Source organism: Pelophylax lessonae, assembly GCF_965119305.1.
Source record: "Pelophylax lessonae genome assembly, chromosome: 7".
In the NCBI taxonomy this organism is placed as follows: Eukaryota; Metazoa; Chordata; class Amphibia; order Anura; family Ranidae; genus Pelophylax; species Pelophylax lessonae.
In genome coordinates, this window is record NC_138774.1 from 212,834,279 (window position 1) to 212,851,054 (window position 16,776).

General features: G+C 47.3%; 1 protein-coding gene across 1 annotated transcript in view; it reads left to right on the top strand.

Moving 5' to 3' along the window:
* EXD3 (exonuclease 3'-5' domain containing 3) overlaps nucleotides 1-16,776 on the top strand; it is a gene marked incomplete at its 5' end in the record, with an annotated part of 420,906 nt that overhangs the window by 51,837 nt on the left and 352,293 nt on the right. The window lies entirely within an intron of this gene.

The window sequence follows — 16,776 nt, forward strand, 5'->3', positions numbered from 1 at the left end:
TTCACACCACCAGCAAGAATAAGTCCTTACATTTAAAGAGCACCTGTCATTTCAGATCCATCATGGCAGCGCCTGTTAGTGGGCATCCACTCACCTGCTGCCGCTACGTCCCTCACCTTGTTGTGTCACTGCTGCATCACCAGTCGTTCCATTAAAGTGAATGGAACTGTTGGTGAGTCAACAGCAGGTCAGAGGAGGAGCCGCTGCGGGACAGAGATGACAGTTGCTCTTTAAAAAATTATGATTTAAATCAAGCCTTTTTACCAGTAATTTAATTAAAGCAGAGTTCCAGCCATTCACTCACCTGTCCAACAGTCCAGCGATGCGGCCGCCCGAAGCCTCGATCCTCTCCCTCGGCGCCGGCATCACTGCTGTGGGCACCCGGCTGTGGCAGTTTGCGGCTTCACAGCTGGGTACCCACTGCGCATGCGCGAGTCGCGCTGCCTCTGACGTGTCCCAGAAGATTGCAGGTAAAGGGGGGGGGGGGAAGGAGAACTTCCGTTCAGGGCGCCGCGGGCGATCCGAGCGGAAGTGGGAGTGGGTACCTGTCAAAACTAGGTACCCGCTCCACCCCCATAAAAATGACATGCCAAATGTGGCATGTCAGGGGGTCAGGACTCCCTAAAGCGGAAGTTCCACTTTTGGGTGGAACTCCGCTTTAAATCCACCCTAATTTGTGGGCAATACATCCCTGGGCACATACTACTGCTAGGTGCCCAGTCCGGCAGCAGCAGCTGGCAGAGATTTACATGCTGCTGGCAGCAGAGCTGGAAGGGCACAATTGCAGCTAAATGGCCACCGTGCATTGGGCCTTAGAACCTTGGCCAGATTTCATTGTCGTCGGTGATTGTTTTCTCACTTTCTCTCTCTCCCCCAGACATGACAATAAGGGAAGAGAAATCCATCTCCGGACAGCTGCTCCTGGAACAGGTGTCTTTATGGGAAATTGTTCCTTTACTTCCTGTTTAATGACAACTGTTTCCTGGAAAGGAAGTGAGATACAATCAGCACAGCAGGGGCCCAGATGGAACTAAAAAAAAAAAAAAATCTGATAAAGGATCTAACCTTTTTCCACTGTATGAAAAGTATCAAAAATTAAAAAAAAATGTCTCACAATTGTTTCTGTACACAGATGTCCTAATAACAAGCTTGCATTTTTTTTTAGGCAAAGAAGACTGCAGGTGTGAGCCTTGACTTCTGCTCCTTATTCCGTAGAAGATGGATTTGAAAGAGGGCCAAGAAGAAGGTGAGATTTTCACTCTCTGTACTTTTTATTGCTTACTGCCCTTGTCAGGAATATTGAGCTCATAAAATGGCAGGAACATACCAGCTAAGTGTGCTGATCATGGCAGTCTGAGCAACCTACTCAAAAAAGGTGCTGGGAACTTTTAAGCCTAGTATACACGGGTTAAATGTCTGGGCGACATCAGCTGGTTCAATAAAAACTGTCCGACATTCGGCCCGTGTGTATGGCAGCCAGCCCGACAGAAAAAAATTGCAATAAGCGTATTTTGATTGGTTTGCGCAAAAGTTATTGCGTCTACAAACTAGGGGAAATTATTTTTCTCTTACGTCCTCCGACAGTCGCCGCCTCTTCATATTCGTCACATATGGGGTATTAGACTTTGCTCCGAAGGAGTAGCTAGGCAACAGAATATGTTAACAATAAAGCTTTAACATATCCCACCCTCAAGGGGTGGTCCCCTCAGTCAATACCCTCCTACTTCCTGCAACCATATCTCAGTTTTAATGTCTAGCTTGTCAGGAGTGGCTGGCTCTCTCTGTGCTGGGACTTTTTGTCCCAGACTCTTTCTTCTTTTTGATATTTTGTTTGAGTTTTCTCTCTACCTTTACTTAGCTGTTATTTTTGTCAGCATTAGTTAGTTCTTCGGACGAAGAGGATCATGCGGACTGGGTCTCGGGCTGATCCCCCTGGTCGCAGGTCGTGGGTCAGTGGCTTCCCAGTCTGCCATCGAGCGTTCAGCCAGGTAACGCTCCTGGCACGGTGAACGACCCATCCCTGTTCGGTGCAGGGATGATTGGTGAGGTGGCTACCTCACCGGACGCTGTGCGGTTTCTGAACCGCCATTGTGTGCGTCTTGAGTAGCGACTCTCCCTGCCTCATGTGCAGCGGCTTGTTCGCCTGTGCGGGTTCCCCACGCCATGTGAGGTAAGTGTATCTATGTGGGGACCTGTCTGTCTGGGGGGGTCTCAGTCTGGGACTGTGTAACCTGCCTTTAATCACACTGCTTGTCTCCCTATCTCTCGGCTGCATGCTGTGGGCTGCAAGGGGGGGGGGGAGCTGTATGACACTGAGTATGTCAGGCTGGGCAGTGTGAGGAGCTGTGTGCTGTGGGGCATGTTTTTAATGGCATGTTGGGGCATATACAGCGATCGCTGCGGCGATCTAACATGTATCCATATTATGGGATGATATTGTGTGTGATTTTATGCACTGTGGAGCGGCGATTTCGGCGCCAAACGGCGCCATTTTACCGGCGCCCGCTCCGGCCGCATGGTTTACATGCACGGCGGCCATTTTCTTGTAGCCTCCATAGGCTTACATAGAGCGCCCTGGCAGCATCACTTCCTCTCTCCTGGAAGCACCGATCGAGGCAGCAGCTGCAGCGGAGTCTCCTCAGGTTTTATCCTTCTATTCCTGTGTTCCATTGCCTGTATTCAGTCTGTATATTCCCTGTGGGGGTCTCATTGTGCCTGAGTGTGGTGCGGTGGGCTGCGCTTGCCGCGCTTGCTGTAAGGGGGCAGTTAACCCTTGGTTGTCTGGCATACAGGGGCAATGGATTCTCAGGAGGGCAAATTTCCCACAGTCTTGGTGGAAAGCCAGGGGACCGCTGTTTCCCCCCCAGGGGGGGATTTGGCCACTATTGTGGCTGGCCTTGCTGCACAGGTGCAAATGCTGGTGGCTGCTCAATCTACTAAACGGCCCAGAGTTGCTCTGTCCTCTGATTCTGAGGGTGAAGGTGATGGGGCTGTTCTGGCGGGGACCCCCCTATCGGGGTCCCGCTCCTCTCTGGATCTAGTGGGGTCTGAGGTAGAGGCTGAAGTTGAGGGGGTTGATAATTCTCCCCCTGGCTCGCCTGAAGAGCTTGCAATCATGGATGAGTTGATTGCTTCCATTAAGCAGACGCTACGTTTGCAGGACGAGGTGTGTCCCCCAGCTGCCTTGGCGGCTTATGGGACGCAGAGAAAACGCAGGACGCCGCAGGTCTTTCCCTGCAATGCTGATTTTCAGCGCGCTGTTAAGGACCAATGGCGCGATTTGCGCAAGCCTTTTGCGGTACCAAGTAAATTTAAGCTGCGTTATCCTTTCTCGCCTGCCACTGATGAACGGTGGTGTGTGCCTCCGCCAGTAGATCATGCTATTGCGGTTTTGAACAAAGCCACTGCGATCCCGGCAGAGGGATCCCCTATTTTCCGTGATGCCACGGATAGGAGACTGGAGTCTCTTGCCCGTCATACTTATTCTGTTACGGGTTCTATGCTTAAGGCTCTGTTTGCTTCTCTCATGGCGGCCCAGGCGATCGCAAGTTGGACGCAGATGCTTAGGCGCGTCCTAGTGGCCGATTCGGCCTCAGCGGCGACCCTGGATATGGTGGATCAGATCCACCAGGGTGTCATGTATCTGTGTGATGCGGACCTGGACCTGATTCCGTTGGCCGCGCGTGTGCACAGCGTGGCGGTGTTGTCTCGCCGCCTGGTTTGGTTGAAATGTTGGTCGGTGGACCAATCTTCACGTAAAACCTTAGCCAATCTGCCTTATGATGGGTCTCGCCTTTTTGGGGAGTCCCTGGATGTGTTGATTAAGGGGATTACTGGGGGTAAGAGCACTCTCTTGCCCCATTTCCCCAAGGCTAAGGGGGCTTCTGGGAAGAAGCATGCTAATTTTCGGCCCCCTCAGGGGTCCTTTCGTGCCTTTCGGCCGCACTACAAGGGCAAACCGTTCAAGGGCCAGGGCTCTCAGAAGAAGCCCTGGTCTGGAAAACAGAAGTCCGGCCAATCCGGACCTGCGGCCCATAACAGTTCGGCCTGAAGGGGCGCCCTCACCCAGTTTTGGGGTGGGGGGACGCTTGCTCGGTTTTCTTCAGCCCTGGTTGGCCCGTGTGCGGGACAGATGGGTTCTGGAAATCGTTCGATCTGGTTACAAGATCGAGTTTCTCTCTCGGCCAGAGAGCAGATTTTTTCCCTCAAATCTACAACTGTCTCCAGAGCGCCTGCGGGATCTGCGCCTGGCGGTGCGGGACCTGAGGGCTCAGGGAGTGGTGGTTCCGGTGCCTCATCGGGACAGATTTCGGGGGTTTTATTCCAATCTGTTCACTGTGCCCAGGAAGGAGGGCAAGGTTCGTCCAATTCTGGACTTGAAAGCTCTGAACCGCTCTGTGCGGGTTCGCAAGTTCCGCATGGAATCCCTGCGCTCGGTGGTGGCTGCCCTGGTTCCGGGGGAATTCATGGCCTCCATCGATTTGAAGGATGCGTATCTTCACATCCCCATATTCGAGGGTCATCAGAGATACCTTCGATTTGCCATTGCGGAGGATCACTACCAGTTCGTGGCGTTGCCCTTTGGGCTCGCCTCGGCTCCGCGGGTCTTCACCAAGGTGCTTGCACCGGTTCTGGCATTATTGAGAGCCCAGGGCATTTCTGTCCTGGGGTATCTGGACGACATTCTGATTCGGTCTGCGACCAGTCAGGGTCTGGAGAAGGACCTGTCTGTCACGATGCAAACTCTGCAGGAGTTCGGTTGGACGATAAATGTTCCAAAGTCGACTCTGAGTCCGTCGGTTCGTCTTCCCTATCTGGGAATGATACTGGACTCGGTGCAGGCGAAGGTCTTCCTGCCGGAAGACAAACTCAGGACTCTTCAGGAGGAAGTCAGGTCCCTCAGGGACGTTCCGAACTCGTCTCTGCGGACGTGTATGAGATGTCTGGGATTGATGGTCTCGGCTTTCGAGGCGATTCCTTTCGCGCAGTTTCACACGCGGGGTCTCCAAGCGGAGATCTTGTCCAAGTGGGACGGGCGACCTCAATCTCTGGATCTTCAGATCTCGTTGAGTCATCGCACCAGGGAAAACCTCCTGTGGTGGCTCCAGTCCCCGTTGGTGTCCGGGGGCAAGTCGTTTCGTCCGATCTCGTGGACGATAATCACCACGGATGCCAGCCTGTCGGGCTGGGGTGGTGTTCTGGGCGTTTTGTCCGCCCAGGGGACCTGGTCGGAGGGGGAGTCTTCCCTCCCGATCAACATTCTGGAATTGCGTGCGATAAGGCTCTGTCTTCATCGCTGGACGGACCGGCTGCAGGGCTGCCCGGTTCGGGTGCAGACGGACAATGCCACGGCGGTGGCCTACATCAACCACCAAGGGGGCACCAGGAGTGCCCGAGCGGCTCGAGAAGTGGCCGACATTCTGTCTTGGGCCGAGACTCATGTCCCGGCGATAACGGCGGTTCACATTCCGGGAGTGGAGAACTGGCAGGCGGACTATCTGAGTCGCCAGACCCTGGATCAGGGGGAATGGTCTCTCCACCCGGCTGTCTTCCAGATGTTGTGCGCGAAGTGGGGTCTTCCAGATGTGGACCTGTTCGCGTCTCGCCTCAACTACAAGGTGAAGAGGTTCGTGGCAAGGACGCGCGACCCTCGGGCAGACGCGTCGGACGCGTTAGTGGCCCCGTGGCATCAGTACAGGCTGATGTACGCGTTTCCACCGATTCAGTTGCTGTCCAGGTTCCTTCGCAGGTTGCACTCGGAACGCAGCACGGTGATTCTTGTGGCACCGGACTGGCCTCGCCGGTCCTGGTACGCAGACCTCGTGAATCTGGCGGTCGACGCTCCTTGGCGTCTGCCTCTTCGAGACGATCTACTGTCTCAAGGACCGATTTACCATCCTGCTTTACAGTCGCTGGCTTTGACGGCCTGGCTGTTGAGACCGAGGTCCTGAAGGAGAAGGGTCTCTCTCCAGAGGTTGTTCATACCTTGATCAACGCGAGGAAGTCTTCCTCGGGAAAGGTTTATTACCGTACTTGGAAGGCCTATTTTGCCTGGTGTGAGTCCAGGGGGTTTTCACCCCGCACGTACTCGGTTTCCCGTGTGCTGTCTTTCCTTCAGACGGGTGTCGATCAGCGTTTGGCGCTGGCTACGATAAAGGGTCAGGTGTCTGCGCTGGCCGTTCTGTTTCAACGTCCCGTAGCTTCCAACTCCTTGGTTGGCACTTTTATTCAGGGTGTGCGGCATCTGGTTCCTCCTAGGAGGGATCCCTTGCCCCCTTGGGACTTGAATCTAGTCCTGTCTGTGTTACAACGTGCTCCTTTTGAACAGATCAGGGAGATCTCGTGGTCTATGTTGTCCAAAAAGGTCGCCTTTTTGGTGGCGATCACTTCGGCTCGCAGAGTGTCGGAACTGGCGGCTTTGTCCTGCAAGTCTCCGTACCTGGTTGTTCATTTGGATAAGGTGGTCTTGCGACCTAATCCTTCTTTTCTGCCGAAACGAGTTTCGGAATTCCATCTTAACGAGGATATTGTTTTGCCTTCGTTGTGCACGAAGCCTAAACATCCTAAGGAGGTGAGATTGCATTCTCTGGATGTTGTTCGAGCGATTAGGGTTTACCTTAAATCGACTGAGTCTTTTCGAAAGACGGACTCCTTGTTTGTTCTTCCAGAGGGTCCTCGGAAGGGCATGGCGGCTTCCGCCTCTACCATTGCCAAATGGATCAGGCAGACCGTTGAACAGGCTTATGCCTTGCAGGGGAAGGTTCCCCCTGTGCCTGTGAAGGCGCACTCTACTAGATCTCTGAGTACGTCTTGGGCCTGTCGTCATGGGGCTTCTGTAGCCCAGGTGTGTAAGGCGGCGACTTGGTCGACCGTGCACACTTTCACAAAATTCTACAAAGTAGATGTTCAGGCATCGGCGGATGCTTCCTTTGGCCGCAAGGTTCTTAGTGCGGCTGTTCCCTAGGGTCCCTTGTTGGGGACTCCTGGCTGTTGGGATAAGTTTTGTATCCCCTGGTTTTTTGTCTTTTCCTGGGTTGTTGCTCCTGTTGAGCACTTATTTTTGCTGTTGCCCAGCTAGTTTCCTTCCTTTGGTAAGGTTCCTTTCTTTGATGTGGAGACTGCGTTGCCTTTCGGCGCGGATGCGTTTCCCACCCCTCATGTTTGCACTGCTTTGGGACGTCCCCATATGTGACGAATATGAAGAGGCGGCGACTGTCGGAGGACGTAAGAGAAAACGGAATTTTTGTAAAATCTTACCTGTAAAATTCCTTTCTCTGAGTCCTCCGACAGTCGCCGCCCCCGCCCCTCTTTTGGGGTTTGAATGTATACTCTACTGCTATTCCACTAAAACTGAGATATGGTTGCAGGAAGTAGGAGGGTATTGACTGAGGGGACCACCCCTTGAGGGTGGGATATGTTAAAGCTTTATTGTTAACATATTCTGTTGCCTAGCTACTCCTTCGGAGCAAAGTCTAATACCCCATATGTGACGAATATGAAGAGGCGGCGACTGTCGGAGGACTCAGAGAAAGGAATTTTACAGGTAAGATTTTACAAAAATTCCGTTTTTTTTGCTAGTAATGGCAGCGATCTGTGATTTTTAGCGGGACTGCGATATTGCAGCGGACAGATTGGACCCCTAACTGACATTTTTGACACTTTTGGGGGGACCAATGACATTACTACAGTAATCAGTGCTAAAAATATGCACTGTTATTGTACTAACAACGAATAACAATTGCCGTGATAATGTGCCCAAACCCCTATTATTGTATACAACAAAATACTTGAGAAAGAGAAAAAAGAGAAAGATGGGGCTTTGTATGGGCAATTGGAGAGAGGATGATCACAATTATTACACCACATCATTAAAATTGCTCTTTATTGAACAGACATATGTGTATATATATATATATATATATATATAATATGTGTGTGTGTGTGTGTGTGTGTGTGTGTGTGTGTGTGTGTGTGTGTGTATATATATATATATATATATATATATATATATATATATATATATATGTGTGTGTGTATGTATGTATGTATATATATATATATATATATATATATATATAAAAAAGAGACAAAAAACAAAATATACTATAACTACAGTACATAGAAAAACTGGATAAAAGAAAAACGCATATGTAGAAATATATTCCCATGGGGAATGCTGATACAGTGTATCTCATTAGATGTTACGGTCTCTAGATAGCACGGTCTAGGGTCCCCAGCAAGCCGACGCTTTTCACAACAGAGCTTCCTCAGGGCCAGAGAGACCAAGGCAGACCGATGTTTCCAGCTGCGATAGAGACCTTGGCAGACACATGCGTTGAGGGGCAGATCAGTGCGGGCAGATATAAGCTTATATGCAATAGAATAACTGCAAATATGTAGATTTTGGGGGAGAATTCACAATCAATATTCTCTCAAAATTATCACGGGAACCCCAAAATTACAGGCACCAAACACGTTCCTCGTCTAATATTACATCAACGTAAATGGGGTCTCTGTTAGAACCACTATATACATGAGGCAGATGCTTCACAGAGTACACTTTATGTATCTATATGTATTGGCCATATCATAGACCTTGCCATCAAAATGAGGGGGTCCTTACATCCATCTTTTGTCACAGAGATCTGCCTGCAGGCGGTTGGCAAGTGTTTTTTTTACGGGGTGAGCTCCCTCCAGCCCATCTGCCCTCTATCTATCCATCAGAATGCATGTGCTTCCACTGTGGAGCCTCTTAAAAGTTAAAGGTAGGGACTACAGGTGACAGGGTTCCTTGACAGGGTCTGTAGCTTACTCATGTATTTGAAAATGTGTGCAGACTAAACCTCTGTTTTTATACATGCGGCTAGGCAGGTCAATTTGGTTGGTCGCAGGCTGGTTGGTAAGTAGAGCTTGGAATTTTTCTTGGCCTTTTTTTGACATATGTTGCCCTCCAATGCTCCTTGCTGCAAAGGCCAGTTATACAGTAGGTGGGGGCAGCGGCTAACTTTTTGTAGTGTGTACTAGGCTTTGGTCTTAGTAAAAAAGCTTAGTAGATATCCCATAGTATGTAGACGCTATAACTTCTGCACAAACCAACTAATATACACAAAAATATGTAACTGAATACACATTGACCTATATTTCTGAAGAAATTTGATTTTTAAAAAAAATTTTATTGGGTATATTTTATAGCAGGAAGTAAAAAATACTGTGTTTTTTTTTTTTTATTTTTTTTATTTTTCCATCTTTTTTGTTTATAGTGCAAAAAATAAAAACTGCAGAGGTGATCAAATACCACCAAAAGAAATCTCTATTTGTGGGAAACATTTGGGTACAGTGTCACTTGACTGCACAATTGTCAGTTAAAGTAACGCAGTGCCATATCGCAAAAAATGGCCTGGTCATGAAGGGGGGTAAATCTTCTGGAGGTCAAGTGGTTAATACAATATGGCGGAATGAAAGAAAATTTGTGCTTTCTATGGGTTGGAAGTACTGTTTAGGTGGGCTAAATGAGCTTTCAAGAGAACCCGCCACTTTGTTTGAATCAGCAAAATGACAGATGTCTTTTAAGCCCCGTACACACGTTCAGATAATCGTTCGCATTTTGTTGCATGATACTAACATCGAATTCAACAATGCGTACAAATTGTATGATTTTTGTCGTACGATTCGGGAAAAGCTTCCTGGTTGCTTAGCTATGTATCAGATGGTGGAAAACAAAAACAATGGCAGCCAGGCTTTTTCCGTGCTATTTTAGTGTTTCTGATCATGCGCGGTCTTTGTCGATTGATTTTTAGCGGACGCATACTGTACTGATGAAACGATTGTCGTTCGTGGGGCTATCGTACGACAGAAGTTTTACTGTTTGTCCCTTCGGATTTTGTTGGACAAAACTGTCGTGATCGGCTGTCGAAAGCTGTGTACTAACGATCAGATTATCGTGCGATCAGGTCGAAAGCGAGCTTTATCGTACGATTATCGGAACGTGTGTACAGGGAATTGGGAGGGGTTTATTGGCCAGCAGATTTGAGATTTCAACATCTTAAAATCGTTAATGCTAAATGCAGCAACTGATTATGCCCAGGTTATTATCCTTCAGGTTTGCTAAAAATTCACTTATCTTTGGATTGATGTTCAGGTTGATAGGTATATTCTTTTACACATTAATTTAATTTCAGAAATTATTTTCAATATTTTTAAATCTGCAGCATTCTTTAAAATAGAACTTGGTGATCTTGCCATGAAAGTCCAGGTGGAGGTCCTTTCCTAGTTTTTATCACCCTGTCACATGGTCTTGCCATGGAGGATACACGTGGCCTTTTCAACATATATTGCACAGACATGGTCCACTGTTGTCACCATCAGGAAACCTCATCTGAGAAATGCCATGCAGCCATTGCTTAAGGGATAACTTCACTTTTGTGGGGGAAAAAAATATAGAAAATTGAAAAAACAAAAATACCATTGCTACACAAGCAATTGAAATTTAATAGTATAAAGGAGCAAAGTATGGCGCTCACCGAACCCACAATAAAAACTTCGCTCACCCGGCGCCAAAATATTCCTGAACACTAAATAAATAAATAAATAAAGTAAGCTGCTGCTTTAGATTAATACATGTATATAGGTGCATCAAGATTCAAACAGCTCAACGCTAAAGATTCATTCACGCACTAGCAGCGCTAAAGTCCATGAAATAAACCATGAATCAATCTATGAATCTATGGATGAATAAATCAAATGAAGGGAAAATCCGTGCATGCAGTCCCAGAATGTGAAGAGATGATGCCAGTGGGTATATCCTTGCAGACCCCCAAAAGCCTTCACCACACCGCTGTGTGCACCCTATAGTGGGGACACTTACCAGAACCAATCTGTATGAGAGCAGAATACAATCAGCGGGAGTGCCAGAGTACAATCAGGGAGCTCACCTGAGCTGTGAGGATTTCACGGAGTTTCAGATGAGGGGATTTACATGAGATACCTGCTGGCAGTCCCTGTTGGTGTTTTCTACGCAGAGGAATAAGGCGTTAAAGGCACTCCCGCTGATTGTATTCTAAACAGCTTCTGGGCATGCCCAGAAGTTGTGCAGGGATGACGCCTTCCCCGGAAGTGACGAGCGGGACCGGTGCAGGCGCATTCTGGGACGAAGAGGACACCGAAGAGGATGCTCTGGCTTCAGCTGCCCACGCCTGAGATGGCAGCACTGGACAAGACATTTTCTTTTCAATAATTTTTATTGAGAATTTTAACATATACTTCAGAACAACGACATTTGGCATCATTTAGGGGCTAGGCCCGTGCTGCAACAAACTGTAACAAGCCCAGAGGCAAACAGTAAACCCACAGTATTTACCCCGCATAAAAATCCAATAGAGGCCTTTGAGATAGACTACAAAAGCGTAGTCCCCTGAGTAGGTAAAAAGTGCTAGGGTACATAGCTACGTGCCCTCTTCAAGGCAGCCCCATGCTAAGCGAAAAGTACTGAAAAGGCAAAGAAGAAAGGTAAAGAAAAAAAGAAACGCGAGAAAAGAAAGGGAAGAAGAAGCGATAGAATAAAGGAAGATTAGAAAAAGAATGGACCCAACTCCGCGCCCCGCCCCCTGGACCTCCCTTAAGCCGGCCCCGTCAGATAACGGAGCCAGGGCTCCCACACTTTATCAAATCCGCGCAGCTTGTCGTCCAATTGTGCCGACAGCCGCTCATTCAGCATAATCCAGGACAGCTTGTGCCTCAACTGCTCAAATGGTATAACAGGAGACCTCCAGGACCTGGCTATGGTAATTTTTGCTGCTGTAAAGATAAAAGTGATAAGCCGCCTCTGCGCTCTCGTGGCCGCACCCACCTTCTGACCCAACAGGGCCTGCTGTGGAGATTTGATTAGGTTAACCTGGGTCAAGGTGTAAATAAAATTGTACACCCTGATCCAAAAACGCCGCACTTTGGGGCACTGCCACCAAACGTGAAACATGGTACCCTCCTGGCCGCAACCCCAAAAGCACAGAGAAGATGCGCCCTGGACGAAAGTTGCTATTCTGGCCGGCACCATGTACCAGCGGAGCAACACTTTATAATTCGCTTCTACGATGGAGGTGTTGATCAGTGACCTGGAGGCCTCCTGAGCCATAACATGCCAGTCCGCCAGCTCAAAGGTGTCCTGGATGTCGGTTTCCCAACGGAGCATATAAGGAAGTTTTATAGGTGAGTCAGTTAACACGTTATAAACCATGGAAATGTAGCCCCGTAATTTATCAAAGTTGCGGCATAAATACTCTACAGGCGTCATTGTGGTCAGGTCTGAGAGGCGAGACAGTGTACGTACATAGTGGTCAATCTGAGTGTACCTAAAATATTCGGACCGAGGCAAAGCGTATTTGTCAACCAGCTGCTGTCTGGACAAGACATTTTCAAGGTAAGTATTTCTTCTAAAAGGTAAGTGCGACCTGGGACACAATACTGCTGTTTGAACATCTACTATTTCCAGATTTTTTTTTTTTGTATGTATTTGTGCATATTCCTGCGTATTTGCATGCATTAAGGCCTAAATTACTGACCAAAAATGCAGATTTTTCTATTTTGTTCTTACTGAAGAATGCACAGCGCTTGTCTACGCGCCTGTGTGTACAGGCACATTAAAAATAATGGGCTGTATTTTAGCTCAGAAAAAAAAAAAAAGCTGTACTGAGCCTTTTCAAGCTGCGAGATGCTCAAACAGGAGTATCATGTGCAAGAGGCCGTAGACACCTCTAAAGAACCCAGATGGCACTTTAGGGTGCCGTGGAACCCTGGTTAAAAAAGGCTGGCATACTGCAACACAAGAAATTCATGTTGCCTCTTCATAGGTATTGCCTTGCCCTTAATGTAGCGCCTCTCCTGGAGAAAGGAGTTTCTTTATCTATGACCTTGTGCATTTTCCCCCAAATTTTTTTTGGACATTTGGGAACAATTTTTTGGGTGTTTTGCCAAGGCACTCCCGATGAACCCAGAAGGCACCCCAGGGTACCACGGCACCCTGGTTGAAAAAGGCTGATTTAAGGTAACCTATAATAATAATTCACTAGGCTTTGCAGATGCATGGCAGAGATCCATAGCTGCACACGACATTCTAGAACATATTGCAGTCAGTTACAGGCAAGCGCAGTATCACTTTGCGCGCTTTGACAGAAGCTCTGAGCAGCTGAACACGTAAAACACGTTCTTTCAATTTACTTTTATTTCTAGATTGCAAATGGCCCCATAAACTGAATGTAGCTCAAAGACTTTTCTAAGATGTCAGGATGCAGACACTCATCACATGTTCATGTTATATATAGATATTATGGGGTCAGTCAGGGAACATCCTTTTAGCGTCCATCTGTTTACAGTATGCAGAGTCTGGAGCATAACCCAGAGCCCACAGATTGATCATTTATCAGTACTAATGTATGTGTATGATCAGTCACAAATCAGATGTGTTTACTGACCCCATGGCCTGTGGGTTTAGGGGAATTTAGTCTGTTTGGTGATTGCTCATAACTCCTGTCTATGTGACTCTTCCTTCTGTCCCTCTTCCTGTGTCTTCTGCTCTCTCACCTCTCATACTGCCCTCTCACTTTTCTTTGATATTTATTTTCTGTATCTCCTTCCTGTTCCTTGGTAAGGAGCTAAGATGCACCTGTCACTCATACAGGGCCGCAATTTTCATTGTCTCAAAGTGCCGGTTCACATTGGTGCGATGCGGGAACCCTGCAAATCCACTGTGGGTTCCCGCATCGCACTCAACTCGCAGGCAGTTCACACTGCCATATGCAAATCGCTGGGGGTGACAATACAAAGTTAAAGACACCCCCAGATCAGTTTGCTTATCGCAGTGCAAACTGTCACTTCGCACATTGCATAGGTGTGAACACCCATGTGATCTGATTCTGGTGCGGACCAAAAAGGGTCCTGTGCGACTTTGGTCTGAATGCAATGCGAATTCAGCCATACAATCTGTATGGCTGAGTTAGCATTGCACGGACATCGCATGTGGTTTGCATAGCAGTGCGCTGCGAATCACATGCAATGTCTAACATCGCATATGTGTGAACCGGCACTAAGGAAGCATCTTAAAAGGTCTATTCAGCCAAAAGGCATTTTACGTTCCTGGTGAACTGAGTCAGTCCTGGACTTCCTATCAGTTTTGGATATTCCAACAGTGCAGTCGTCCCTGACATGATTCCCACATGTATTGCTGCCCTCCTAGGAGTTTTTGGAATTTCAGCTCCTTCATTTCTCCAACTTTAACACTTATGGCCCATTCTCAGCACTGCGTTGCAGTGACGCATGCTACACGCATTAACTAAAAACATAAATGTGTAGCGCTATCCATAGTGAATATCAAAAAATTATTAATCATAACAGTGAATAAAAATAATGATCATACAAAGTCCATATGTTTAGTCCTTAGATGAATAAGGAAAAAAATGGTGCAGAAAAGAAGGAACCACAAGTCCCAGCATGCTGGTACACTCCAAACTTCTTGACAAGGAAGGATCACCCGTGAGAGGCAAAGCACACCAGTTAGTAGCGTACCAGATGACATGGGCCACCCAAACCAATGGAGAGGCCACTCAGTGCTTAATACATTAGAAGGAGGCTGCCAAATATCCCTTGCATGGGCTGTAGTGACACTTTCATGGGAGGTGGTACCAGGGAGGCATTCAAGACCAGAAGATACGGGGCCACATGCATAAAGAAATGTACAGGCACATAGCATGATACAGTTAAGAAATCCATTTTAGTAAAAAAAGATTGCACTCACATGATAAAAGCATGATCAGGCATGTAAAACCAACAGGAAGCTGCGGCGTCCCCGCACTCGATCACTAGAAAGCTGGCTCAGGGAGCGTGGTGACGTCACGTCTGGCTACACGCATTGCTGCGCTAATAATTTTGTAAAGCACCTGCGTCACCGGGCACTGCAACACATGGTAACAGACTACTGGTCCTTGGGTCACAGAAATTGGTGCTTTTACCTTTTTTTGTTCATTCCGGTTCAAATGAATAACGCAACACACCAGAATGTGAAGGGGTAAACGGGCCCGAAGACTTAACCAAACCACTAAAACTAAAATGTAATCCTAACCGTGAAAATGACCCCTTAACCTGAAATCTAGAACCAAGTCTTACCTAAAGTGTATCCATAGCCAAAACCTTTTTTGAATAGAGTGGTGAAGGATAAGCACCTCTGTCAGGTATTTCATTTATTCAGAGCTCCGATGGAGATATTTGTAGTCCCATCTTGTTTTGGGGACAAAGTTTTACAAGAATTGAAGAGAGGGATAATTAGACCTCAGTACAACCCTGATAGGAGTTCTAATTCTTCCCTATGTTATCTAAAACTAAGAGTTTTGGCTATAGCTGGTCTTTAACCTCGTAATTTCCAGCCTAAAGAGAGCCTGTCACCATGCCTTTCATTTCAACAAATCTTGTGTATTTGACATATGGTATACATGTTATTTACCTGTAAAAAACCCCATTGTGTAGACATCCAAAATACCGGAGATTGTTGCAGGGCACCACCATCTTGGATGTGATATCAGCAGCCCCAGCAGATTCCCATTTCTTCCCTTTCCACTTCATAAAAGGTCATGTAGAGTGGGGAGGGGCAGATTGCTGGGCCAGCACAGACTGCAATTAGACATTCCCAGAGGAGGAGAGGGCTATGACGTGCAAGGGAGAGGTGAGGGCCGTGCTAGGGAATTGACACTTCTTGGAGCCGCAAAATTTCCTAGCTGGCCCAGAGGCACATTGCAAATAAAATAAAAAAGGAAAAACACTGCAATAAAGAATTTTGAAATATATAATTTTTTTCTGTGTTTTTACCTGCTATTTTTTAAGGCAGGGGTCTTCAAACTATGGCCCTCCAGTTACTCAGGAACTACAATTCCCATCATGCCTAGTCATGTCTGTGAATGTCAGAGTTTTACAATGCCTCATGGGATGTGTAGTTCCGTAACAGCTGGAGGACCGCAGTTTGAGGATCCCTGTTTTAAGGTGACCGTCTTATTAAAGTGTTACTAAACCCACAACAAGTAAAAATCAGTCTGTATATGCAGTAAAGAATGCATGTTACACTCAGTGTGGAACCTAAGGGGTTAATCCTCTGAATTGTGTAAAACAGGCTGTTTGATCCTGTCTTCTCTGATCCTCCCATCTCCTGATAATACAGAGCCTTGGAGGCACTCTGCACATGCTCAGTTTGGTGTGTTTTGCTAGAGAGTTTTTTTTCTTGGGAGGGCGCATGAGATCAGCACAGGGCCAATCAGCGCTGTCCAGACAGAGGGTCAAGGGATATGCAGCCTCATAGGACAGTCGAAGTAGAATGAAAACCCTACAAGCTTTAACCAGACACTGATAGAAGTCACAAGACTGCTCTAACTGCTAATGGGAAAAGGTATTTATACTTCCTAAACGGATTGCATTTCCATGTTCTGTGTACTGTGGGAGACCAGATATAGTGAATGCAGGCTGCTGGGTTTAGTAACACTTTAACTATCCTTTTAGAGGTCAGAAGAGGTGTTATTTTAGTTATAGGAGGATCCTGGCAGGCTTCTTGGATACTTCAACAGTAAGTTCTTCCTGCTGTAATTCCTGACTCTGTTGCTGTCCACCTAGAATTTTTTTGGTGCTCCAGGTCCTCCTGTGTACACTTTTCTAATGCTGAAATAGAATTCTCCGTGTTTTACAGAGAACAGTTGCTATCAATCCCTGCTTTGGGTTTCTTATAATCTGATATCCCAAACACAGACTGTT